Consider the following 27046-nt stretch of genomic DNA (forward strand, 5'->3'; position numbering starts at 1 on the left):
GGCTTTCCCGCCGGTTATTTCAAATGAACAGCTGAGGGGAAAAAATAGCATATGGGGCAGTTTAATTAACAGGATCAGGCTGATGGGAACTACTGCTCCCATCGAGCTGATCCTGCTGGCATGAGTGGACGGGGGACTGACATAGGCCGATGGGAGTAGCAGTGTCACATCAGCCTAAGTCTGCCTGCACGCAGACACCCGCAGACATCGCGCAGACTCCTGCAGACACCGGCAGACACCCGCAAACACGCGCAGAAACCCGCAGACACCGCACACACACCAATCATGACCGGGATATTCAGCTCCATCCTCTTGTACCATCCCAGGTGCTCAGCCATGATCCAGGAAGACGGGAATGGTATGGGATTCTCGTCTTCCTGGATTGATGGGATGTTCTGGGAGGTGTGCCTGACCTGTGCGGCCGTGGGAATGTTCATGTGAGTTCATACAGTCAAGCAGTGACAGTTCAAAGTCATGATGGGGATGACCCGTTATGGTCCTGCCATGATGGGTTATCGCCGTCATTTGGTGTTCTGGGGTTAATATGCCTTGGATATCGCAGTCAAACTTATCAAGAGTTATGGACAGTGTAGTGTGGTGGTCTTCACACTGTGCGGTAATGTGACCCAAGAAAAGTTCAATTTAAATGTCTGTATTTGTAAAAACTCAAAACTTAAATGAAAATAATGTCCTCTGGATCGCAGCCGGGTGGTCCAAACAGTCTGTGAAAATTGATTGCCATGGGCGACCGCAGCGTCATTTTGCTCAGAGGTGCACCCATTATGTTGCCTTCACAGGCCTATGTGCTATGCCTTCACACAGGCTTGAGGTGCACAGAGCCTACTGCTCTGCAGCTAGAAAACAAACCACTGACACATGCAAACCTTTGCTGAGGTTAAAATGTGAATCCCAGACATGAGCAAGTTGTAAGACCCGGGCTGGAGGTAGTGACCCGCCAAACTACCATCCTGTAGATCATTCAAAAAATAAAAGCCCAGGTCAGGTTTTCTTAAATCCGACTTGGTCAAATAGCTTTACCACATTCAAACTTTTACTTTTATTTTTCACTGCAAGCACTGCTGTTTCTGTGATTGCAATGCACTCCAGCGGGTTCAATATGTCTCTATGCGCATCCTGGGGGATACATACCGTCCCTCGCATATGATCCCCCTCACTGCCTCACAACAGCTATCCATGCCGAGTTTGAGCAAAGGATGTCTCCACTGAACCTGGAGCAAGGGAAGGCCATGTGCTATAATGTTGCAAACCTGGTGGCGGCCCTACGCCAGGGCAGCCTCACACATGTGCCTTGCATGGCTCGTATCCTCAACCTGATGGTACAGAAATTTCTCAGCCACTATCCTGGCCTGGATGGGCTGCTGCAGAACCACGGTCTCTGTGTGCTCACTTAAAACTATAAAAACACAGCAGGATCTTTAGTATAAAAAGCAGACTTGCCAATGTAGCCTCTTAATTAGTGTTGAGCCACCCCCGTAGTGTTCGAGTTCGGTTCGGTTCGTCGAACACCCGTGTGTTCGCCGAACTGTTCGTCAAACTGTTCGTCGAACACCTTCGAACACCATTAAAACCAATGGCAGGCAAACAAAAACACATAGAAACACATAGAAAACACCTTCAAAGGTGTCCAAAAGCTGACAAACTGCTCAGAAGACATAACTAACACATGGAAAAGTGACAAGTACATATAGTCATGCGAAAATAAAAGAGGTGGAGGAGTAAAAGGAGGGGGAGACACAGATATAGGCATGTCATGCCCTTCTAAAATCCAAAAAGTGAGAAGCCGACACGGCCAGTCCGCTCCTGCCCGTGCCACCTCCGTGTCGCCGGGTTTGTGCCAGAGCCGCGGTGAACCCTGACGGCCAGCCCCCCTCTCCCAATACTGGTGCCTGTCCGCTGGTGGGTCGAGCGAGCCCCCCTGTGGTGGAGGCAGCTCTAAGCTTTTTAATTTAAATTGTCTCTCTAATTTGAATGAATACACTTTAAATCCATTTACAAGGATCTATTGGAGGGCAAGTCTCATGCCAGCAGCCGCGGTAATTCCAGCTCCAGTAGCGTCCACTAAAGCTGCTGCAGTTAAAAAGCTTTTATAAGGATCGAGCTCGGCTGTCCACCGCAAGGCATCCTACTGCCAGTCCCAGCCCCTATGCCTTGGGGTGCCTCCTGATGCTCTTCACTAAGTATCCCATGGTCCCGAAGCATTTCCTTTGAAAAAATTAAGTGTCTAAACTACAGGTGGTGTAGCTTGCTTAACAGCCGGGATAATCCGCTGACTAGCAGACACTGCTACTAGGCACAAAGTATTTCCTGGGCTAGATGCAGTTAAAAATTTGTAATTAGATGCTCTCGTTGGATGCTGAGAAAGCATTCCATAGAGTCTCCTGGCACGCCATATATGATTCTCTTAAAAAGCTTGGGGTAGGGGTCTAGGGGACCCTTTTATAGCCAAAATCACGGCCCTGTATCGCAATACGTCACCTAGGCTGAAGATAAATGGAACTGTAGCACCCTGAGAGCTCGGTTGCTACAGACGTATTGCACCTCACCCAGAGGTGTGATATCTCACTCTCAGGTAAGGATGGAGTGTGGATCAGGACCCGACACCTGCATGCATTACACCACATTGCCGTGGGGCAGGGCGACCAATATGCCCCTGAGATGGGCACGACAGTCCCTGTCCCTGGCTGGAGTGGGGGGAGGGAACACTGAGGAAGGGGAACCCTGTAGTGCAGGAGCAGGGAGGAAGCAGTTCCTGGGTGCATTGAGAAGGGAGTATAAAAGGTGGGCACCATCTTAGTTCAGTGCAGAGAAGTCTGAGCAGAAGTGGCAGGGAGCAGGGGCTCTGCATGAGCTCTGCTCCGGAGGCGGGCCTAGTAACAGAGGCCCAGGCCTGGAAGAGGGAGAAGGAAGGAAGAGGAGCGGAGAAGGCTCCAGGAACGAGGAATGAAGGGATCCCAGGGGTGCGGACGGGCGAGTCGCCACCGCACGCCCGAATCCACCTGCGTGGAGGGGTCAGGCCAAAGGGGGAGACCGGTCCCCGAACTAGTGGAGGCAGGAAACGACCCTCAGCTAGAAACCGGAGGCTCTGACATTTTATGTGGCGCAGCCCCTCGCTACACCCGCTAGGAAGGCACCACATAGGGTCAGGGAAACTGGCGCCAAGTTTACCAAGAGGAGGCCCGAGGCAGCCGGACAGAAGTGTTGGTAAGAAAGGCCAGACAAAGGACACACAAAGGGGGTCCTGTAAAGTGCTCCAAAGCTATCTGGGAGTTGTCTGAGCCCCTCACCTGGTGAGCACAGTACGACGTGGGCAGCCGTTACCTGCAGACGTGGTCTGGATAATAAGAACTGTGAGTAAAGGCCCTGGACTGCATCACTGACTCCGTGTCGTTACTGCTGCTGCCCTGCACCATCACCCCCATCCTCCGCATACACTGCCCTGAGGCTATACTCCTCCCGTGGGGAGTTATGCTACGCTCTGCTGCACCCACAACACCAGCCTCAGCGGTCTGCCCTGTAGCGGCGGTTCACTCTGACCGCAATCCATGGGTGGCGTAGTCGGACATTTAAACATCAAAACCACATAAATAGTTCCGCCACTGGTTTGACCGCCCTGAGCCACGGAACCGGGTCGCAGCCACGAAGACTACAACCACCAGCATCCACCAAAAAGGGTCCGGCTCCGGGTGTCCCAAGGCCCATGGGGTGCGTCAGAACATTTTCATCACCTTTCACAATCACCAATGGGACAAGGCAGGGATGTCCTCTGTCCCCTCTCTTATACATCCTAGTGACGGAGCACCTGCTCTCATCAATTCGCCATAACCCCAATATTAGGTGGATTGAGGTGGGAGGCACCGAGTACAAGTGCTCTCTATTTGCTGATGATGTCCTAGTATATATCACTCAATCACATATATCCATCCCTGCTGTTATGGCTGAAATAGATCACTTTGTTACATGGTAAAATTTTAAAATCAATGCAGCGAAGTCTGAGGCCCTCGATGTCTCCCTCCCCAAATCCATATAGGATTCCATCCAGTCCAGCTTTCCCTTTGCCTGGCCCTCACAGGGTATCAAATACTTAGGAATTCCTATTCATAGAGACCTCTCCCATCTATGTTATCTTAATTTTGGGCCCTTTATTGAACAATTCCATACAGACCTCGGTTGGCAAGTTAGAACTGTAAGATTCACTACGTGAACCACTGGTGTTTTGTGGAAAAGCACATGTACACTGCGTTCCAAATTATTATGCAAAAAGTGTTTAGGAGTGATAAGGGAAGAATTTGTTTGTTTGTTAGTTAAACTCATTGATGGTGATGTGTGTCAGGGCTCTTTATATCACTGTAAGCAATTGCAGACACCTGTGCTAATTAGTTTGGCAGGTGTGTCCAATGAAAGGCAAGACTACTTAAGAAGGCTCTCTCACATTATTAAGCAGCCTACATTTTCTGCCAAAATGGGAAAGAAAAAGGATGTGTCGGCTGCTGAGAAGCAACAAATTGTGGAGTGTTTAGGTCAAGGCATGACTACAATCAACATTGTGCGATGATCAGGATGAAGTGTCTTAGCAATCTAGAAGTATGTAGCTGATTCACAGTACACACGTGTGCGTGCTGATAAGGGCAAATTGAGGACTCTTTCCTACAGGCAATTACGTCAGGTTAAAAGAGCAGCGGCAAGAAAGCCTTGTCATAGCAGCAGACAAGTTTTTGAAGCTGCTGGTGCCTCCAACGTCCCCCGAACAACAAGATGCAGGGTACTTCAGAGGTTTGCAGCTGTGCATACGCCATCCTGTCGACCTCCTCTATCCACTTCACACAAGCAGAAACGGCTCCAGTGGGCCAAACATTACATGAAGACTGATTTCAAAACTGTTTTGTTCACGGATGAGTGCCGTGCAGCGCTCGATGGTCCAGATGGATGGAGTGGAGGATGGCTGGTTGATGGACACCCCACGCAAACACGGCTACAGCGGCAACAAGGAGGAGGTGGAGTAATGTTTTGGGCTGGAATCATGGGGAGAGAGATTGTCGGCCCCTTTAGGATCCCTGAAGGCGCTAAAGATGAACTCCATAATGTATGTGGATTTTCTCACACAGCACTTCCTGCCATGGTTCAAGAAGAAGAACCGTGTATTTCACAGCAAGATCATTTTTCTGCATGATAATGCACCATCTCATGCTGCACATAAAACATCTGCATCTCTGGCTGATATGGGCATAAAAGGGGACAAACTTATGGTGTGACCCCCATGCTCCCCTGACCTCTACCCCATTCAGAACCTTTGGAGCATCATTAAAAGGAGTGTCTATGATGGCGAGAGGCAGTTCACATCTAAGCAACAGCTCTGGGAGGGTATTCTGTCCTCATGCAAAACAATTGAAGCAGAAACCATCCAAAACCTGAAAAATTCAATGGACGAGAGAGTTTAGAAGCTCCTTTCGAACAAGGGGTCCTATGTGAAAATGTAACATCACCTACAATAAAGTTTTGAGTTGAAAACTGTTTGATTTCAGTTTCTAACAACCTGCTAATGCTTATAATTTCAAAAATGACCATTTTTTTGGTCTTTATTAAAATGAAAAGGTTGATCGAAAAGTTTGGGGAATCTAAGAGTGTGGCAACCCAGTAGTCATGATTACTTCGAATTCTGACAATATGACGGTCATGCTGCAGGTAGTGCAGCAAGAAGGCACTTATGTGTCTTGCGCATCTCGGAGCCCCAAAATTATTTTCCGGCCTAGATGCAGCTAAAAATTATTTTTAATTTTAAATCTGGTGGAGCTTATTATAGATGGCCTAATAGGATCAGTGCTGCACACTGCTACAAAGCCCAAATTATTTTCCAGTCAAGATACAGATAAACATGATTAGTAATTTGAAAGCTTAAAACGGTTGGTAGGGTGATTTTAACCAATCATCAAGCTTTTACTCTCCCCAGGATGACACAGGGGTAGAAAAGTCGTTTCGGATCCATGATTTGTTCATCTTTATGAACGTGAGTCTGTCTACATTATCAGTGGAGAGCCGCGTGCGCTTATCTGTCAGCACACCACCAGCAGCGCTGAACACACGTTCAGACAGAACGCTGGCTGCGGGGCATGACAAGATCTCCAAGGCGTAAGTGGCTAGCTCCGGCCATTTATCCAGATTGGAAGCCCAAAAAGAGCAAGGGTCCAGTGACACAGTCGTGGCTTCAATGTTTACTTGGAGATACTCCTGTACCATCGTCTCTAGGCGTTGACTATGTGTCAGACTTCTTGTCTCCTGTGGCCTTGCAAAGGATGGGCTAAAAAAGTGGTGAAATGATTCCGCAAAATTGATGTTACCAGCAGATACTGTGGTTCTGTTACGGTTTGAGTGCTGAACACTTGACGGTCCCACGGTTGGCAAGTTGGAACTGTGAGATTCACTACGTGCACCACTGGTATTTTGTGGAAAAGCACATGTAAGATTCTGCAACAGTCTCTGCTGATACTCCTGCATGCGTGCATCCCTTTCTATGGCAGGAATAATTTCTGCAAATTTACTTTTGTACCGGGGATCTAACAGTGTGGCAACCCAGTAGTCAGGATTATTTCTAATTCTCACAATTCGAGGGTCATGTTGCAGGTAGTGCAGCAAGAAGGCACTCATGTGTGTTGCGCATCCAGGAGCACCAAGTCCCTGTTGTGTTGGTGGCGAGGTAACAATCATGCTTCCTTCCTCTGTCCTCTCCCCCCAACCTCGCACAACAGAAATGTGATCAAGGTCTCCCTCATCTGATGAGTCTTCCATCAGTTCGTCCTCCACTTCTTCCTGGGCTCCTGCACCTTCCTCACTAGTTTGGCTGCTACCATGCGCCCTGGTAAAATCATCTCCCCCACCCTCACATGCCTGCCGCCTTGGTGCTGCCGACCGTCTGGACCTTGCAGATGTTAGCACTTCCGCATACAACTCCTCCTCCTCTACTTCCTCCACCTCCTCTTGTGCCACCACCTGACTTCGAATTCTGTTTAACATGTGCTCCAGCATGTAAATCACCGGAATAGTCATGCTGATAATGGCATCGTCAGCACTAAACATCTTCGTCGCCATTTCAAAACTGTGCAGAAGGGTGCATAGGTCCCTGATCTGAGACCACTCCTCCAGCGTGATTTGCCCCACCTCTGAATCTCGTTGGCCCAGGCTATACGTCAGAACGTATTGCACCAGGGCTTGTCGGTGCTGCCACAGTCGCTGCAACATGTGCAGAGTTGAATTCCACCGGGTAGGCACATCGCATTTTAGCCGGTGAAGTGGCAGGCCCAACGACTTCTGTAGAGATGTAAGTCGCTGAGCTGCGGGATGCGAACGGCGGAAGTGAGCACACAGCGACCGTGCCCTCTGCAGAAGGCCATCTAGTCTGGGATAGTGGGCTAAAAATTGCTGGACAACCAGGTTCAACACGTGAGCCATACAAGGCACATGTGTGACATTGCCCCGGCGAAGGGCCGCACCCAAGTTTGCAGCATTGTCGCACACGGCCTTCCCTGGTTTCAGGTCCAGTGGAGACAACCATTCATGAAATTGGTTCTCCAGAGCTGACCACAACTCCTCAGCTGTGTGACTCACATTTCCCAGACATTTCAAAGTAAAAACCGCCTGATGACGTTGAGCCCTACTGCCAGCATAGTAAGGAGGTGTGCAGGATCCCTTCTGCGCAGTTAGAAAGCTTGTGGCATGACCAGACAGGCTTTGGGTGCAGGTGGAAGACCGAGAGGAGGTTGAGGAGGCAGAAGCAGTGGAGGAACTTTGACATAAAGAGGATTGACGCACAACTCGTGGGGACGGCAAGACTTGGACAGCAGCCCCTTGTCCTGCTGTCACCATAGTTACCCAGTGCCCAGTCAGCGACATGTAATGCCCCTGTCCATGCCTACTCGTCCAAGTGTCTGTGGTGAAATGCACCCTGTCACACACAGAGTTTCTCAAAGAAGCGGTGATGTTGTGTGCGACATGCTGGTGGAGCGCAGGCACACCTTTCTTTGAGAAGTAGTGCCGACTGGGCATCTGGTACTGGGGCACTGCGACGGACATAAGGTCTCGAAAATCCTCTGTGTCCACCAGGCGGAAAGGCAGCATTTCTGTAGCCAAGAGCTTGCAGATGGTGAAATTCAACCTCTTAGCTTTCTCATGGCTAGGAGGAAATGGTCTTTTACTTGTCCACATCTGAGGGACCGAGGGCTGGCTATTGTGCTTAGACGGGGTTGATAAGGGTGTCCCCGGCAAACTGCTGGTCTGTGAGGAAGATGCAGGCGGACATGTTAGGTTGCCTTGATCCAAAGGTGGTGCTATCGATGTCGGACAGCGCTCAACACCAGCTGGTGTTACCACCTCCAAAGAAAATGATGACCTGCCAATCACGCTGGCTGTTGCGGGTAAAGAGGTGGCAGGTCTGCGCCCCAAAACAGGTGTGACTGCTGTCCCCCCAGTCACAGAGGATGAAGAGGCCGCGGATGCACAAGATATGGCAGACGGTGGTTGGCCCGGCCGGCTAGGCCGCATTGTAGCACACTGAGCTTCCCACTGCAACTTATGCTTCATGTCCATGTGCCGGTTCATGCATGAAGTACTCAAACTATGTATTTTTTGGCCTCTACTTAGCTTTTGCTGACAAATGTTACAGATAACACGAGTTGGGTCATCTTTATCGATCTGAAAAAATGCCCAGGCTATGCAAGGCTTAGCACCCATGCGACCTGAAGAGCCACCACGACTTGTGGTGAGAGGCAGAGTTGTGTTTGAGGATGCAGTTGTTGACGTGCTTCCAGTACTACGTCTCTGTCCAGGAAGGCGCAACCTGACCTCGTCGTCACTAGCATCTTCCTCCACCTCCTCTGCTGACCTCATCTCTTGGCTGACTGTGGGTTGACAGTAAGTGGGATCTCCAACCTCATCATCATCACCCTGTGTGTTATCAGACCCGTCGTCCTCAGAGCCAACCTGTTCCTGCCCTGACAAAAAACTAAAGTTGTCGCTCCAATCAGGTATTTGAGTCTTATCATCGTCTTCCTCATTGTCTCCACCAACAGGAGTTACAGTTTGGGAATGAGGGTCTACATTATGGTCAGAACCTTCTGCGTCTGGTCCTGGATCCGACTCATAAAGATTCAGGGCATCAGTGCAGATCATTTCCTCGTCTGGATTCACAGAAGCACTGGAGTCGACCTCTGATTCCCAGGCTATAGTATGAGTAAACAGCTCTGCAGACTCAACCATCTGTTCTACCTCATACTCAGACGGGCAGCTGGAGATTTGGGAGCTGTGAGGAAGCAAGTGCGATTTGGGTGACACCTTTGAGGACTGGAGTATTTGTGATGTTGAAGTTGATGTGGAGGAGAGCCCACTTAAAGGAGCACTTGATATCCGTTGAAGCACCTGCTGTTTTTGTGCCTCATCTGGAATTTGTAGCGATTGGCGTGGCCGTAAGAAAGGGATCTTATCACATTGTCCGCTAAAAGAAGTAGACATTTTAGTTTGGCTGGAAGATGGTCTTTCTTCTGCAGATGTTACTGTTGCTTTAACACCTACCCCACGGACACAACCTTTTTTCCCCTTCCCAACATGCCTATTCCCCTTTCCACCAGCAGCAGGCCTTTTTCCACTCATTTTGGTGGTTAACTAATTCACAACTCTGGAGTTGTTTGCACAAAAAAACAATGGATGGTAACCGAGCAGAGCTGAGTGGCCAAACTGTGGTATTAGGCCAAAACTATTGGCTGGGTTAGATGCAGAAAAAAATTATATTCAATTTGCAACCTGATGGAGGTCAGTATAGATGGACTAATACAAGTCCCACACACAGCTAGAAGCCCAATATTTTTTCAGAGGTAGATGCAGAAAAAAATATATTCAGTTTGCAACCTGATGGAGGTCAGTATAGATGGACTAATACAACAAGTCCCACACACAGCTAGAAGCCCAATATTTTTTCAGAGGTAGATGCAGAAAAAAATATATTCAGTTTGCAACCTGATGCAGGTCAGTATAGATGGACTAATACAACAAGTCCCACACACAGCTAGAAGCCCAATATTTTTTCAGAGGTAGATGCAGAAAAAAATATATTCAGTTTGCAACCTGATGGAGGTCAGTATAGATGGACTAATACAACAAGTCCCACACACAGCTAGAAGCCCAAATATTTTTTCAGAGGTACTGTAGATGCAGATAAAAATTATTTTGAATTTCCAACCTGATGGAGGTCAGTATAGATGGACTAATAGAGAAAGTCCGACACACTACTAGAAGGCCAAATATTTTTTCAGAGCTAGATGCAGAAAAAAATTATATTCAGTTTGCAACCTGATGGAGGTCAGTATAGATGGACTAATACAACAAGTCCCACACACAGCTAGAAGGCCAAATATTTTTTCAGAGGTATTGTAGATGCAGATAAAAATTATTTTGAATTTGCAACCTGATGGAGGTCAGTATAGATGGACTAATAGAGAAAGTCCGACACACTGCTAGAAGGCCAAATATTTTTTCAGAGGTACTGTAGATGCAGATAAAAATTATTTTGAATTTGCAACCTGATGGAGGTCAGTATAGATGGACTAATAGAGAAAGTCCGACACACTACTAGAAGGCCAAATATTTTTTCAGAGCTAGTTGCAGAAAAAAATTATATTCAGTTTGCAACCTGATGGAGGTCAGTATAGATGGACTAATACAACAAGTCCCACACACAGCTAGAAGCCCAATATTTTTTCAGAGGTAGATGCAGAAAAAAATATATTCAGTTTGCAACCTGATGGAGGTCAGTATAGATGGACTAATACAACAAGTCCCACACACAGCTAGAAGCCCAATATTTTTTCAGAGGTAGATGCAGAAAATAATATATTCAGTTTGCAACCTAATCGAGGTCAGTATAGATGGACTAATAGAAGAAGTTCCACACACAGCTAGAAGCCCAAATATTTTTTCAGAGGTACTGTGGATGCAGATAAAAATTATTTTGAATTTGCAAACTGATGGAGGTCAGTATAGATGGACTAATAGAGAAAGTCCGACACACTGCTAGAAGGCCAAATATTTTTTCAGAGCTAGATGCAGAAAAAAATTAGATTCAGTTTGCAACCTGATGGAGGTCAGTATAGATGGACTAATACAACAAGTCCCACACACAGCTAGAAGGCCAAATATTTTTTCAGAGGTACTGTAGATGCAGATAAAAATTATTTTGAATTTGCAACCTGATGGAGGTCAGTATAGATGGACTAATAGAGAAAGTCCGACACACTGCTAGAAGGCCAAATATTTTTTCAGAGGTACTGTAGATGTAGATAAAAATTATTTTTAATTTGCAACCTGATGGAGGTCAGTATAGATGGACTAATACAAGTCCCACACACAGCTAGAAGCCCAATATTTTTTCAGAGGTAGATGCAGAAAAAAATATATTCAGTTTGCAACCTGATGGAGGTCAGTATAGATGGACTAATACAACAAGTCCCACACACAGCTAGAAGCCCAATATTTTTTCAGAGGTAGGTGCAGAAAAAAATATATTCAGTTTGCAACCTGATGCAGGTCAGTATAGATGGACTAATACAACAAGTCCCACACACAGCTAGAAGCCCAATATTTTTTCAGAGGTAGATGCAGAAAAAAATATATTCAGTTTGTAACCTGATGGAGGTCAGTATAGATGGACTAATACAACAAGTCCCACACACAGCTAGAAGCCCAAATATTTTTTCAGAGGTACTGTAGATGCAGATAAAAATTATTTTGAATTTCCAACCTGATGGAGGTCAGTATAGATGGACTAATAGAGAAAGTCCGACACACTACTAGAAGGCCAAATATTTTTTCAGAGCTAGATGCAGAAAAAAATTATATTCAGTTTGCAACCTGATGGAGGTCAGTATAGATGGACTAATACAACAAGTCCCACACACAGCTAGAAGGCCAAATATTTTTTCAGAGGTATTGTAGATGCAGATAAAAATTATTTTGAATTTGCAACCTGATGGAGGTCAGTATAGATGGACTAATAGAGAAAGTCCGACACACTGCTAGAAGGCCAAATATTTTTTCAGAGGTACTGTAGATGCAGATAAAAATTATTTTGAATTTGCAACCTGATGGAGGTCAGTATAGATGGACTAATAGAGAAAGTCCGACACACTACTAGAAGGCCAAATATTTTTTCAGAGCTAGTTGCAGAAAAAAATTATATTCAGTTTGCAACCTGATGGAGGTCAGTATAGATGGACTAATACAACAAGTCCCAAACACAGCTAGAAGCCCAATATTTTTTCAGAGGTAGATGCAGAAAAAAATATATTCAGTTTGCAACCTGATGGAGGTCAGTATAGATGGACTAATACAACAAATCCCACACACAGCTAGAAGCCCAATATTTTTTCAGAGGTAGATGCAGAAAAAAATATATTCAGTTTGCAACCTGATGGAGGTCAGTATAGATGGACTAATACAACAAGTCCCACACACAGCTAGAAGCCCAATATTTTTTCAGAGGTAGATGCAGAAAAAAATATATTCAGTTTGCAACCTGATGGAGGTCAGTATAGATGGACTAATACAACAAGTCCCACACACAGCTAGAAGGACAAATATTTTTTCAGAGGTACTGTAGATGCAGATAAAAATTATTTTGAATTTGCAACCTGATGGAGGTCAGTATAGATGGACTAATAGAGAAAGTCCGACACACTGCTAGAAGGCCAAATATTTTTTCAGAGGTACTGTAGATGCAGATAAAAATTATTTTTAATTTGCAACCTGATGGAGGTCAGTATAGATGGACTAATAGAGAAAGTCCGACACACTACTAGAAGGCCAAATATTTTTTCAGAGCTAGATGCAGAAAAAAATTATATTCAGTTTGCAACCTGATGGAGGTCAGTATAGATGGACTAATACAACAAGTCCCACACACAGCTAGAAGCCCAATATTTTTTCAGAGGTAGATGCAGAAAAAAATATATTCAGTTTGCAACCTGATGGAGGTCAGTATAGATGGACTAATACAACAAGTCCCACACACAGCTAGAAGCCCAATATTTTTTCAGAGGTAGATGCAGAAAATAATATATTCAGTTTGCAACCTAATGGAGGTCAGTATAGATGGACTAATAGAAGAAGTTCCACACACAGCTAGAAGCCCAAATATTTTTTCAGAGGTACTGTAGATGCAGATAAAAATCATTTTGAATTTGCAAACTGATGGAGGTCAGTATAGATGGACTAATAGAGAAAGTCCGACACACTGCTAGAAGGCCAAATATTTTTTCAGAGCTAGATGCAGAAAAAAATTAGATTCAGTTTGCAACCTGATGGAGGTCAGTATAGATGGACTAATACAACAAGTCCCACACACAGCTAGAAGGCCAAATATTTTTTCAGAGGTACTGTAGATGCAGATAAAAATTATTTTGAATTTGCAACCTGATGGAGGTCAGTATAGATGGACTAATAGAGAAAGTCCGACACACTGCTAGAAGGCCAAATATTTTTTCAGAGGTACTGTAGATGTAGATAAAAATTATTTTTAATTTGCAACCTGATGGAGGTCAGTATAGATGGACTAATAGAGAAAGTCCGACACACTACTAGAAGGCCAAATATTTTTTCAGAGCTAGATGCAGAAAAAAATTATATTCAGTTTGCAACCTGATGGAGGTCAGTATAGATGGACTAATACAACAAGTCCCACACACAGCTAGAAGCCCAATATTTTTTCAGAGGTAGATGCAGAAAAAAATATATTCAGTTTACAACCTGATGGAGGTCAGTATAGATGGACTAATACAACAAGTCCCACACACAGCTAGAAGCCCAATATTTTTTCAGAGGTAGATGCAGAAAAAAATATATTCAGTTTGCAACCTGATGGAGGTCAGTATAGATGGACTAATACAACAAGTCCCATACACAGCTAGAAGCCCAAATATTTTTTCAGAGGTACTGTAGATGCAGATAAATATTATTTTGAATTTGCAACCTGATGGAGGTCAGTATAGATGTACTAACAGAGAAAGTCCGACACACTGCTAGAAGGCCAAATATTTTTTCAGAGCTAGATGCAGAAAAAAATTATGTTCAGTTTGCAACCTGATGGAGGTCAGTATAGATGGACTAATACAACAAGTCCCACACACAGCTAGAAGCCCAATATTTTTTCAGAGGTAGATGCAGAAAAAAATATATTCAGTTTGCAACCTTATGGAGGTCAGTATAGATGGACTAATACAACAAGTCCCACACACAGCTAGAAGCCCAATATTTTTTCAGTGGTAGATGCAGAAAAAAATATATTCAGTTTGCAACCTGATGGAGGTCAGTATAGATGGACTAATACAACAAGTCCCACACACAGCTAGAAGCCCAAATATTTTTTCAGAGGTACTGTGGATGCAGATAAAAATTATTTTGAATTTGCAACCTGATGGAGGTCAGTATAGATGGACTAATAGAGAAAGTCCGACACACTGCTAGAAGGCCAAATATTTTTTCAGAGCTAGATGCAGAAAAAAATTATATTCAGTTTGCAACCTGATGGAGGTCAGTATAGATGGACTAATACAACAAGTCCCACACACAGCTAGAAGCCCAATATTTTTTCAGAGGTAGATGCAGAAAAAAATATATTCAGTTTGCAACCTGATGGAGGTCAGTATAGATGGACAAATACAACAAGTCCCACACACAGCTAGAAGCCCAATATTTTTTCAGAGGTAGATGCAGAAAAAAATATATTCAGTTTGCAACCTGATGGAGGTCAGTATAGATGGACTAATACAACAAGTCCCACACACAGCTAGAAGCCCAAATATTTTTTCAGAGGTACTGTAGATGCAGATAAAAATTATTTTGAATTTGCAACCTGATGGTGGTCTGTATAGATGGACTAATAGAGAAAGTCCGACACACTGCTAGAAGGTCAAATATTTTTTCAGAGCTAGATGCAGAAAAAAATTATATTCAGTTTGCAACCTGATGGAGGTCAGTATAGATGGACTAATACAACAAGTCCCACACACAGCTAGAAGCCCAATATTTTTTCAGAGGTAGATGCAGAAAAAAATATATTCAGTTTGCAACCTGATGGAGGTCAGTATAGATGGACTAATACAACAAGTCCCACACACAGCTAGAAGCCCAATATTTTTTCAGAGGTAGATGCAGAAAAAAATATATTCAGTTTGCAACCTGATGGAGGTCAGTATAGATGGACTAATACAAGAAGTTCCACACACAGCTAGAAGCCCAAATATTTTTTCAGAGGTACTGTAGATGCAGATAAAAATTATTTTGAATTTGCAACCTGATGGAGGTCAGTATAGATGGACTAATAGAGAAAGTCCGACACACTGCTAGAAGGCCAAATATTTTTTCAGAGCTAGATGCAGAAAAAAATTAGATTCAGTTTGCAACCTGATGGAGGTCAGTATAGATGGACTAATACAACAAGTCCCACACACAGCTAGAAGGCCAAATATTTTTTCAGAGGTACTGTAGATGCAGATAAAAATTATTTTGAATTTGCAACCTGATGGAGGTCAGTATAGATGGACTAATAGAGAAAGTCCGACACACTGCTAGAAGGCCAAATATTTTTTCAGAGGTACTGTAGATGTAGATAAAAATTATTTTTAATTTGCAACCTGATGGAGGTCAGTATAGATGGACTAATAGAGAAAGTCCGACACACTACTAGAAGGCCAAATATTTTTTCAGAGCTAGATGCAGAAAAAAATTATATTCAGTTTGCAACCTGATGGAGGTCAGTATAGATGGACTAATACAACAAGTCCCACAGACAGCTAGAAGCCCAATATTTTTTCAGAGGTAGATGCAGAAAAAAATATATTCAGTTTACAACCTGATGGAGGTCAGTATAGATGGACTAATACAACAAGTCCCACACACAGCTAGAAGCCCAATATTTTTTCAGAGGTAGATGCAGAAAAAAATATATTCAGTTTGCAACCTGATGGAGGTCAGTATAGATGGACTAATACAACAAGTCCCATACACAGCTAGAAGCCCAAATATTTTTTCAGAGGTACTGTAGATGCAGATAAATATTATTTTGAATTTGCAACCTGATGGAGGTCAGTATAGATGGACTAATAGAGAAAGTCCGACACACTGCTAGAAGGCCAAATATTTTTTCAGAGCTAGATGCAGAAAAAAATTATGTTCAGTTTGCAACCTGATGGAGGTCAGTATAGATGGACTAATACAACAAGTCCCACACACAGCTAGAAGCCCAATATTTTTTCAGAGGTAGATGCAGAAAAAAATATATTCTCTTTGCAACCCGATGGAGGTCAGTATAGATGGACTAATACAACAAGTCCCACACACAGCTAGAAGCCCAATATTTTTTCAGAGGTAGATGCAGAAAAAAATATATTCAGTTTGCAACCTGATGGAGGTCAGTATAGATGGACTAATACAACAAGTCCCACACACAGCTAGAAGCCCAAATATTTTTTCAGAGGTACTGTAGATGCAGATAAAAATTATTTTGAATTTGCAACCTGATGGAGGTCAGTATAGATGGACTAATAGAGAAAGTCCGACACACTGCTAGAAGGCCAAATATTTTTTCAGAGCTAGATGCAGAAAAAAATTATAATCAGTTTGCAACCTGATGGAGGTCAGTATAGATGGACTAATACAACAAGTCCCACACACAGCTAGAAGCCCAATATTTTTTCAGAGGTAGATGCAGAAAAAAATATATTCAGTTTGCAACCTGATGGAGGTCAGTATAGATGGACTAATACAACAAGTCCCACACACAGCTAGAAGCCCAATATTTTTTCAGAGGTAGATGCAGAAAAAAATATATTCAGTTTGCAACCTGATGGAGGTCAGTATAGATGGACTAATACAACAAGTCCCACACACAGCTAGAAGCCCAAATATTTTTTCAGAGGTACTGTAGATGCAGATAAAAATCATTTTGAATTTGCAACCTGATGGTGGTCAGTATAGATGGACTAATAGAGAAAGTCCGACACACTGCTAGAAGGCCAAATATTTTTTCAGAGGTACTGTAGATGCAGATAAAAATTATTTTTAATTTGCAACCTGATGGAGGTCAGTATAGATGGACTAATAGAGAAAGTCCGACACACTACTAGAAGGCCAAATATTTTTTCAGAGCTAGATACAGAAAAAAATTATATTCAGTTTGCAACCTGATGGAGGTCAGTATAGATGGACTAATACAACAAGTCCCACACACAGCTAGAAGCCCAAAATTTTTTCAGAGGTAGATGCAGAAAAAAATATATTCAGTTTGCAACCTGATGGAGGTCAGTATAGATGGACTAATACAACAAGTCCCACACACAGCTAGAAGCCCAATATTTTTTCAGAGGTAGATGCAGAAAAAAATATATTCAGTTTGCAACCTGATGGAGGTCAGTATAGATGGACTAATACAAGAAGTTCCACACACAGCTAGAAGCTCAAATATTTTTTCAGAGATACTGTAGATGCAGATAAAAATTATTTTGAATTTGCAACCTGATGGAGGTCAGTATAGATGGACTAATAGAGAAAGTCCGACACACTGCTAGAAGGCCAAATAATTTTTCAGAGCTAGATGCAGAAAAAAATTAGATTCAGTTTGCAACCTGATGGAGGTCAGTATAGATGGACTAATACAACAAGTCCCACACACAGCTAGAAGGCCAAATATTTTTTCAGAGGTACTGTAGATGTAGATAAAAATTATTTTTAATTTGCAACCTGATGGAGGTCAGTATAGATGGACTAATAGAGAAAGTCCGACACACTACTAGAAGGCCAAATATTTTTTCAGAGCTAGATGCAGAAAAAAATTATATTCAGTTTGCAACCTGATGGAGGTCAGTATAGATGGACTAATACAACAAGTCCCACACACAGCTAGAAGCCCAATATTTTTTCAGAGGTAGATGCAGAAAAAAATATATTCAGTTTGCAACCTGATGGAGGTCAGTATAGATGGACTACTACAACAAGTCCCACACACAGCTAGAAGCCCAATATTTTTTCAGAGGTATATGCAGAAAAAAATATATTCAGTTTGCAACCTGATGGAGGTCAGTATAGATGGACTAATACAACAAGTCCCACACACAGCTAGAAGCCCAAATATTTTTTCAGAGGTACTGTAGATGCAGATAAAAATTATTTTGAATTTGCAACCTGATGGAGGTCAGTATAGATGGACTAAAAGAGAAAGTCCGACACACTGCTAGAAGGCCAAATATTTTTTCACAGCTAGATGCAGAAAAAAATTAGATTCAGTTTGCAACCTGATGGAGGTCAGTATAGATGGACTAATAGAATGATGCTATGCCCAAAAGATTTTACTTCACTAGGTGCAGTAAAAAAATTGGTATTCTATACACAGGTGGTATATCTTGCAACACAGATAGGCTACTCCACTGACTAACACACTCTGCAATAGGCCAAAAAGGATTAGCTTTGCTAGATTCAGCCAAATGCTGTGAAAAAAACTTGCACAGCACTGGCACAGACCTGCCTGGCAAAAACTGATAGGAACTGATGTAACCTAGGCCTGAAAAAGACTCCAATTACAATTAGTCTTTACTCCCACAACCTATCTATTTAAGAGCACAGACCTGCCTGATAAAAGTCGTAGGAAATGCTGTAACCTAGTCCTTAAAAGGACTGCAATCACAACTATTCCCTACTCCCAAGCTATCTGTATATTTGTGCGAAAATTGGCTTGAAATTAACAAGGTATAGCGCACACAGCAACAGCGGTGCCGTCTAACACGCAGCTGCAGCAGTGAGAAAATGTGGCGACGGGGAAAATGGCTTGGTCTTATAGGGCAAGGACATGTGAGATACACTGCCAATGACACATGCCCTTGCTTGTGTGAAAAAAAGCACTTCGCTCCGTGTGTGCGCTGCTGATAGGCTGACAGATTGCACCTCCCCACTGTAAATGCGGGAAAGAGAAAAAAAAATGGAGATCTTCATTGTTCCTGCAGAGATCCATCCCCTGCCCCTCCCCCCACCCCGCTGTACACCCAAACTGCGTATTAACATTAATTTTCATCATTACTGAGAAAAAATCCAGTTATGATTTTGGTGCACAAACAGTTATCGAACATAACCTCGAACAGCCGAATTTTTCTCAAATTGTTCGTGTTCGCCGATCGGCTCGAACACCGCCCAAAACAGCTCGAATTTGAGATTGGCGAACAGTTCGAGTAGAACAACGCTCATCTCTACTCTTAATAATTGCAAGCTTCAACACAATGTTCACAGGTTAGACAGCAGCGGTGGTCGGTCTCCTAGATTACGAGCTAACTCCTTTATGATGATAGAGGCCACCATCTCCTTATTTGTTGGTTGTCACAAATAATTTGGAGATTCGTGGCAGCTTTGTTATGCTGTAATTTAAATGTAGTTTTTTCCTCTTGGTCCAGCAAGGGTTCATGTTAGTCTCTTGCTGGCGGTTATAAGAAGTTTCGCCCCCAGCAGTTCGCCCCCAGTATTTTGCCCCCAGCAGTTCGCCCCCATCTGTTCGCCCCCAGGTACATTTCGCCACCCGCACATTTCGCCCCTATCATTTCGCCCCCAGGAAGATTCACCCCCGCACATTTCGCCCCCGCACGTTTCACCCAGGACGTTTCCAACTGGGGGCGATATGTGCGGGGGTGAGATGTGCGGGGGAAAAACATCCTGGGGGCCAAATGCTGGGGATGAAATGTGCGGGGGCGAAATGTACCCGGGGGCGAATTGCTGGGGGCGAACTGCTGGGGTCAAACTCCTGGGGGCGAAACATCCAATTCCCCTTGCTGGCAGCCTTTTGTTAGCGGTCAGCTGATGTTGGTTGGTGCCACTCCCTTTAAATAGCCACATAATCCATCAGCTGACCGCTGGTTATAGTTTATTCTATGCTGACCTCTTTGAAGGAGCCAGTCTCTGGAAAAGCTGTGGTGTTCATTGCTATTGCAGCGATGAAGTTTTCTGTTGGAGAGATAAGTGTATTTTATGTTGTTATCGTCCCATTGTTTGTCTTCCCTTCCTTGTGTTGTTCTATTGTAGTGGTGAAACTAGAGTCTCGCTGGTCTGTGCACTAGCCAGGTTAAGTCCAGGGACAGCGAGGGCTTAGGCACGTGATCGTGCACGGGGGAAAGGACCCATCCAGGGACGATAGGGGAGCTTAGGGACAGACACAGGTTGGTGTCAGGAGGTGTCCCTTCACTTTTTCTCTACCGCTAGTGCTCTCCTTCCCCCTTCATCTTCTGTTGCATTCATGTGTTGACACTGGTAATTTTCTGTAGAAATGAGCTTGTCTTCAAGCAGCCAGGAATATTTCCAATGAATTATGGCACAACATGGTTTGGTATTAGCACCCAGTACCAGAAGTGAAGTCATGAATTTTATTCCTGACAAAGCAGCTTAAGACACTGAGTAGCAGCAGGTGCAATTTTCTCCAGAATGACCTGTTTGTTAGATATCAGAGGGAGAACAGAGAGGGCAGCATGGTGGCTCAGTCATTAACACTTCAGCCTTGCAGCACTGAGGTCCTGGGTGCAAATCCCCCCAAGGACAACATCTGCAAGGAGTTTGTATGTTCTCCCCATGTTTGTGTGGGTTTCTCCCGGGTTCTCCGGTTTCCTCCCACACTCTAAAGACATACTGATATGGAATGTAGGTTGTGAGCCCCAATGGGGACAGTACAGATAATGTCTGTAAATTCTGTGAATTGTAAAGCACTGCGGGATATGTTGGCGCTGTATAAATAAAAGATTATTATTATTATAATTTGGCTTTGCCAAGATGACAGATTGCAGATCTTAAATCTTATAGATTGCTGGAGCCAGTCATAGTAAAAAAGCAGCCACAGAGTGTTCGGGAACCTTAACACAGACTTTTCTTTGCCAGGGCTGCTTCTCGGCAGGGTTGGACAGACCCACCGGAGAACCGGAGAATCCTCCAGTGGGCCCTGGCTTCTCCTTCAGGAGAGTTCATAGTACAAACCTTGCAGCTGCTATAGGACTCTAGAGTGAGGGAGAAAAGTGGGCCCTCAGAATCAAGTCCTCTGGTGGGCCCATTGTTCAGTCTGACCCTGCTTCTCGGTGAGAGTTGTATTTCACCACAGCTATATTCTTTAGCTTGGTGAAAGGACTGGCATAGAGGGAAACTATATCTACTCTGGCTTTCATTTCTCCTAGGAAGTCCTCTACAGCAGTTTGTTCCATATGCAATGGCAGCCCGTCCAACATCAGCTCACACTTCTTGGTGGTGCTTCAACACACAGAGATCTTTCTTTACGCCTTGAATATCATGACTACAGTGTTGGGCAATGGCCTAATCTGCAATGTGCTTTGAGAAATAACGTGCATAAGCAAAGCCACGGTTTAAGCCACTGAAGGTCATCATTAAGCAAAACTTGTTCAGCTTTCACACAGACTGAAAGAGGGGTATCAAGACTTCCAAGAGAGCCAAGACTTCACTGTCCTCACCAAGAGGATGACTGTCCATGTTCTCCTCCCATTCATCAGCTGTTATGTGCGAAGGCAGACCTGAATTCCAACAGGTATGTTGGAGCTGGTACTTAAAAACTGCCTTCTGTTGCTCACAAATCCTTCCCAACATCTGCAACATTGATTTCCAATGTGTGGTTACATCGCACAACAGTCGGTGAGCTAGAATCTCACCTGAAGCACTGCCAGGGTGGCGGAAGCTGTAGCTGGCTTTCTGAAATGGACACACATGCGGCGTACATTCACAAGCATCTCTGGCAGATCTGGGTAGGTTTTGAGAAACCGCTGAACCACTTAGTTGAACACATTTAGTTCTCGCTCATCATTAATGTGCACCCCTGTATGGAGAACAATATCAGCACCAAAGAATTAACAGATGAAATGTAGCCTGCTTTATATATGCAGGCAGAGATGTTACGGTGGATTGATAAAGTTGTGGTGTGCTCGTTCTCTGAGATCGGTCATAAACAACAGGCATGTCCACTTCCATTAGAGCTGACGGGCCCTCACCTGAGAGCTCTCGTCTGACTGGAGCAGGTAAAGAACCAGAGGGTCTGCAGTTGGAGACCTGCTTGATAACACTTGCCATGGTAACAGAGGAGAAGAATGAAGCAGCAGATGCAGTTGATGGGGCGGCTGATAGTTGTTGAGGTCCACTGGTCCGCATTTTATCGCAGTGAGATTGCTTGAGTAATGCATGCTGATTGTACATGTGAACGTTCAAGCATGTCGTAGTCAAACTATTGCACTTTTTCCCTCTGCTGAGATTTTTCTTGCAAAGTTGCCGGACAACGTAAGTTGGCTCATCCTTTGTGGTGTCAAAAAGGGTCCAATCTAGGCAACCCTTGCCGCCCCTGCGAGCTGCAGACCAGCAAACAGTTGACTGGTGCTGGTCAGTGGCTAAGGATGCAGTGCTCGTTGTGGTTGCATCACTCTGTGTCTGCACCATAGGATGCAGCGTAACCTCCTCGTCTTCCTTCACCTCCTCAGATGAGCTACTCAGCTGAGTGCTTCTGTGTTCACAACAAGTGGGATCTACAACCTCATCATCAACAAATGTGTTATCCCATTCCTTGCCCTGAGAGTCACCCTCCTCCTCTTTCTACTCTGATAGCACAGTACAGTCCGCGTGAGCTTCAAGTATCTGAGTTTCATCAGGATAATCTCCTCCCCGGGAATTAACATCTGGTGTCGAGTTTAGGAAGCTGCTCGGACCCTACTTCGTCCTGCCCCGAATCCAACCTAAAAAAAATTTGGGCATCGGTGCAGATGCTGTCTTCCTCTTGACTCTGTGAATCTTTGGAGTACACTTTTGATGCCCATGGCATAGAATGTGTGAACCGTTCTGCAGACTCACTCATCTGTGGTTCCCAATAGTCAGTAAGGAGGTTGGACAGTTGTGACGCGGGGGGGAAGCAAGGGCAATTGGGGTGCCACCTCTGTGGACTGTACTGTGTGTGATGTTGAGGTGGAGGAATATGAGAAGAGGCCACTTGAAGCAGCGCTTGCCATCCACTGGAGCATCTGCTCTTTCTGGTCCTCATAAACAAGGTGTACTGCTGTGCGACTGCCAAAGAAAGGGAGTGGAGTAGCCTATCCAGAAGCAGAAGTTGTTAGTTGTCTTTGAATAGGACGTGACAGTGCTGGTTCACTACTAGTACGTTCACTAATATTACCAACTTCCTTACGTATACTTTGAACACCAAACCTATTCCCCCTTCTACCACGACCTCTCTTTTTACCACTCATGTTGCTCAGATAATGTGGTAGGAGCATGCCTTTAGCAACAAAAAATTAGATTTTTTTACTCTGCATCAGCTCTGCACACAGCTGATTTTCAGCGGCACTAAATGACAAGGTGAGACATGGCTTGCTGTATCATGTTAGTAACAGAAGAAAGTATTTTTTCCCCTGTATGGAGAACAATATTTGCACCAAATAATTAAAAGATGAAATATAGCCTGCTTTATATACCACACTAGTAAGAAAAGCAATTTTGATTTTGTCATGTGTACCCCTGTGTGGAGAACAATATCTGTACCAAAGAATTAAAAGATGAAATATATCCTGCTTTATATACCACAGTAGTAAGAAAATCAATTTCAATTTTATCATGTTTACCCCTGTGTGGAGACCAATATCTGCACCAAAGAATTAAAAGATGAAATATAGGCTGGTTTATATACCACGTTAGTAAGAAAAACAATTTTGATATCATCATGTGTACCCCTGTGTGGAGAACAATATCTACACCAAAGAATTAAAAGATGAAATGTAGCCTGATTTATATACCACACTAGTAAGAAAACCACTTTCAATTTTATCATGTGTACCCCTGTGTGGAGAACAATATCTGCACCAAAGAATTAATTTCACTAGAGTATAACTATTATAATGGGGACCGACACCTCTTCTACTACAGCCAACCCAGCAGATAGAGACCCAACCAGGAGTGTTCACATTTCCAAAAATTAGTGTTAACATCTGCAGCAGCAGCAACAGCCAGCACAGAAGCCATATTAAACATATCATAGACCTTCAATTAGTCAAGATCAATTCAGCACAGTAAAAACTACAAAATCGCCTAGTCTGTACAGTCTGCGATTGGGGTGCAAAAGTCCTTGGAATTCCATGACTTATTCTTCTTGATGAAAGTTAGGCGGTCTACACTCTCAGGGGACAGCCGGCTGTGCTTATTTGTCAGGACACCACCAGCAGCGCTGAACACACGTTCAGAGAGAACGCTGGCTGCCGGGCATGATAAAACCTCCAATGCGTGACAGACGAGCTCAGGCCACTCATCCATTTTTGATGACCAAAATGTCAAAGGGTCCAAACCCTCCCTGTTGGTATTGATATTGAGTTCTAGATACTCCTGCACCACCCTTTCAAGTCGTTCACCACGTTTCAGAAAGACTACAGCTGAGATGCACACTGTGTGCCTCACTGCTATGTTGGAGAACAACTCTCTTAAGGTTGCTTAAAAGCTGGTTTCACTACTCCAGCATTAGCGGGTCCCTTTCCTGGGCCAGAAGCAGGAAGCATCTGGCAAAATTTACTCTTATAACGTGGATCTAACAGAGTGGCAACCCAGTAGTTGGCACTATTTTGAATCATAACTATATGGGGATCATGTGGCAGATAGTTGTTAAATATTAATTACGGATATTAATTTTTTGTTCTCAATTCTGAAGTACATAAATTGCACGTGGTAGGTTTTGCTGACAAAACATTCAGGCTGTTCTTATACATTTAGCTCAGGGCATATAGTTAGGGCCATATATGAAGAACCGATGCTTTGAGGGGCCTATATAACTCATGTGAGACACAGGGAGGGGTCGCTCTCTCTCTTTCCACTTCACACTACATAAGACGAAGGATCCCGATGCTGAGGAAACAGCTGACAGGGCCGGACACATTGCCCATCTGGACATATGCTTGACAAGGACAGATGAACTATCATCCAGGGACCAAGGAAAGATGGACACTCATGAATCAATCACTTTGTAACTATTTCACCTATTTTATGTAACTGCTGCAATTATTCTTTTTAATGGGCAATCCAAGAATAAACCACTAAATTTTTCGATAAGATTTCGTGATATGTCCTTTTGAAGAATCACATCTGATAAGAAGTTCTCTATAAAAAATATACAAAAATAAGTATATTTAACAATAGTGCAGCAAGCAGGCACTCATATGTCGGACTTGTCCATGAGGTCCAAGCCCATGCTGTGTTGGTGGCTGGGTAACTCTGATGGTTGTTTCCTCTGTCCCCTCCCGCCAAACATGAACAACAGAGAGGGGATGATTATCCTCTTCATCTCGTGACAGTTGCTCGCCCATCACTTCTTCCTCGGCTCTTGCACCTTCATTAACAGTTTGTCTAGTATCACCAGCCCCCCTCAATCTTAATAATCCACACCCCCTTGGCACCCTGAGATGTCCCCTACTATATCACTTTAGTAAGAGAAGAAAGTATTTTTTTAGTGTGGATGAGGCCTGTATAATAGAGAAGATATGCTCAAAACAATTTCAAACTGAGATATCCCCTACTGTATTTCATTAGTAGTGTTGAGCCACCCCCGTAGTGTTCGAGTTCGGTTCAGTTCGTCGAACACCCGTGTGTTCGCCGAACTGTTCGTCGAACTGTTCGTCGAACACCTTCGAACACCATTAAAACCAATGGCAGATAATCAAAAACACATAGAAACACATAGAAAACACCAAAAGCTGACAAACTGCTCAGAAGACATAACTAACACATGGAAAAGTGACAAGTACATATAGTCATGCGAAAAGAAAAGAGGTGGAGGAGTAAAAGGAGGGGGAGACACAGATGTAGGCATGTCATGCCCTTCTAAAATCCAAAAAGAGAGAAGCCGACACGGCCAGTCCGCTCCTGCCCGTGCCACCTCTGTGTCGCTGGGTTTGTGCCAGAGCCGCGGTGAACCCTGACGGCCAGCCCCCCTCTCCCAATACTGGTGCCTGTCCGCTGGTGGGTCGAGCGAGCCCCCCTGTGGTGGAGGCAGCTGTAAGCTTTTTAATTTAAATTGTCTCTCTAATTTGAATGAATACACTTTAAATCCATTTACAAGGATCTATTGGAGGGCAAGTCTCATGCCAGCAGCCACGTAATTCCAGCTCCAGTAGCGTCCACTAAAGCTGCTGCAGTTAAAAAGCTTTCATAAGGATCGAGCTCGGCTGTCCACCGCAAGGCATCCTACTGCCAGTCCTAGCCCCTATGCCTTGGGGTGCCTCCTGATGCTCTTCACTGAGTATCCCGTGGTCCCGAAGCCTTTCCTGTGAAAAAATTAAGTGTCCAAACTACAGGTGGTGTAGCTTGCTTAACAGCCGGGATAATCCGCTGACTAGCAGACACTGCTACTAGGCACAAAGTATTTCCTGGGCTAGATGCAGTTAAAAATTTGTAATTAGATACTCTCGTTGGATGCTGAGAAAGCATTCCATAGAGTCTCCTGGCTTGCCATATATTATTCTCTTAAAAAGTTTGGGGTAGGGGTCTAGGGGACCCTTTTATAGCAAAAATCACGGCTCTGTATCGCAATACGTCAACTAGGCTGAAGATAAATGGAACTGTAGCACCCTGAGGGCTCGGTTGCTGCAGAGGTATTGCACCTCACCCAGAGGTGTGATATCTCATTCTCAGGTAAGGATGGAGTGTGGATCAGGACCCGACACCTGCATGCATTACACCACATTGCCGTGGGGCAGGGCGACCAATATGCCCCTGAGATGGGCACGACAGTCCCTGTCCCTGGCTGGAGTGGGGGGAGGGAACACTGAGGAAGGGGAACCCTGTAGTGCAGGAGCAGGGAGGAAGCAGTTCCTGGGTGCATTGAGAAGGGAGTATAAAAGGTGGGCACCATCTTAGTTCAGTGCAGAGAAGTCTGAGCAGAAGTGACAGGGAGCAGGGGCTCTGCATGAGCTCTGCTCCGGAGGTGGGCCTAGTAACAGAGGCCCAGGCCTGG

The sequence above is a fragment of the Phyllobates terribilis genome, unplaced genomic scaffold, assembly GCF_046119375.1.
Source record: "Phyllobates terribilis strain yellow unplaced genomic scaffold, ASM4611937v1 Scaffold_3__8_contigs__length_932513732, whole genome shotgun sequence".
NCBI lineage: Eukaryota > Metazoa > Chordata > Amphibia > Anura > Dendrobatidae > Phyllobates > Phyllobates terribilis.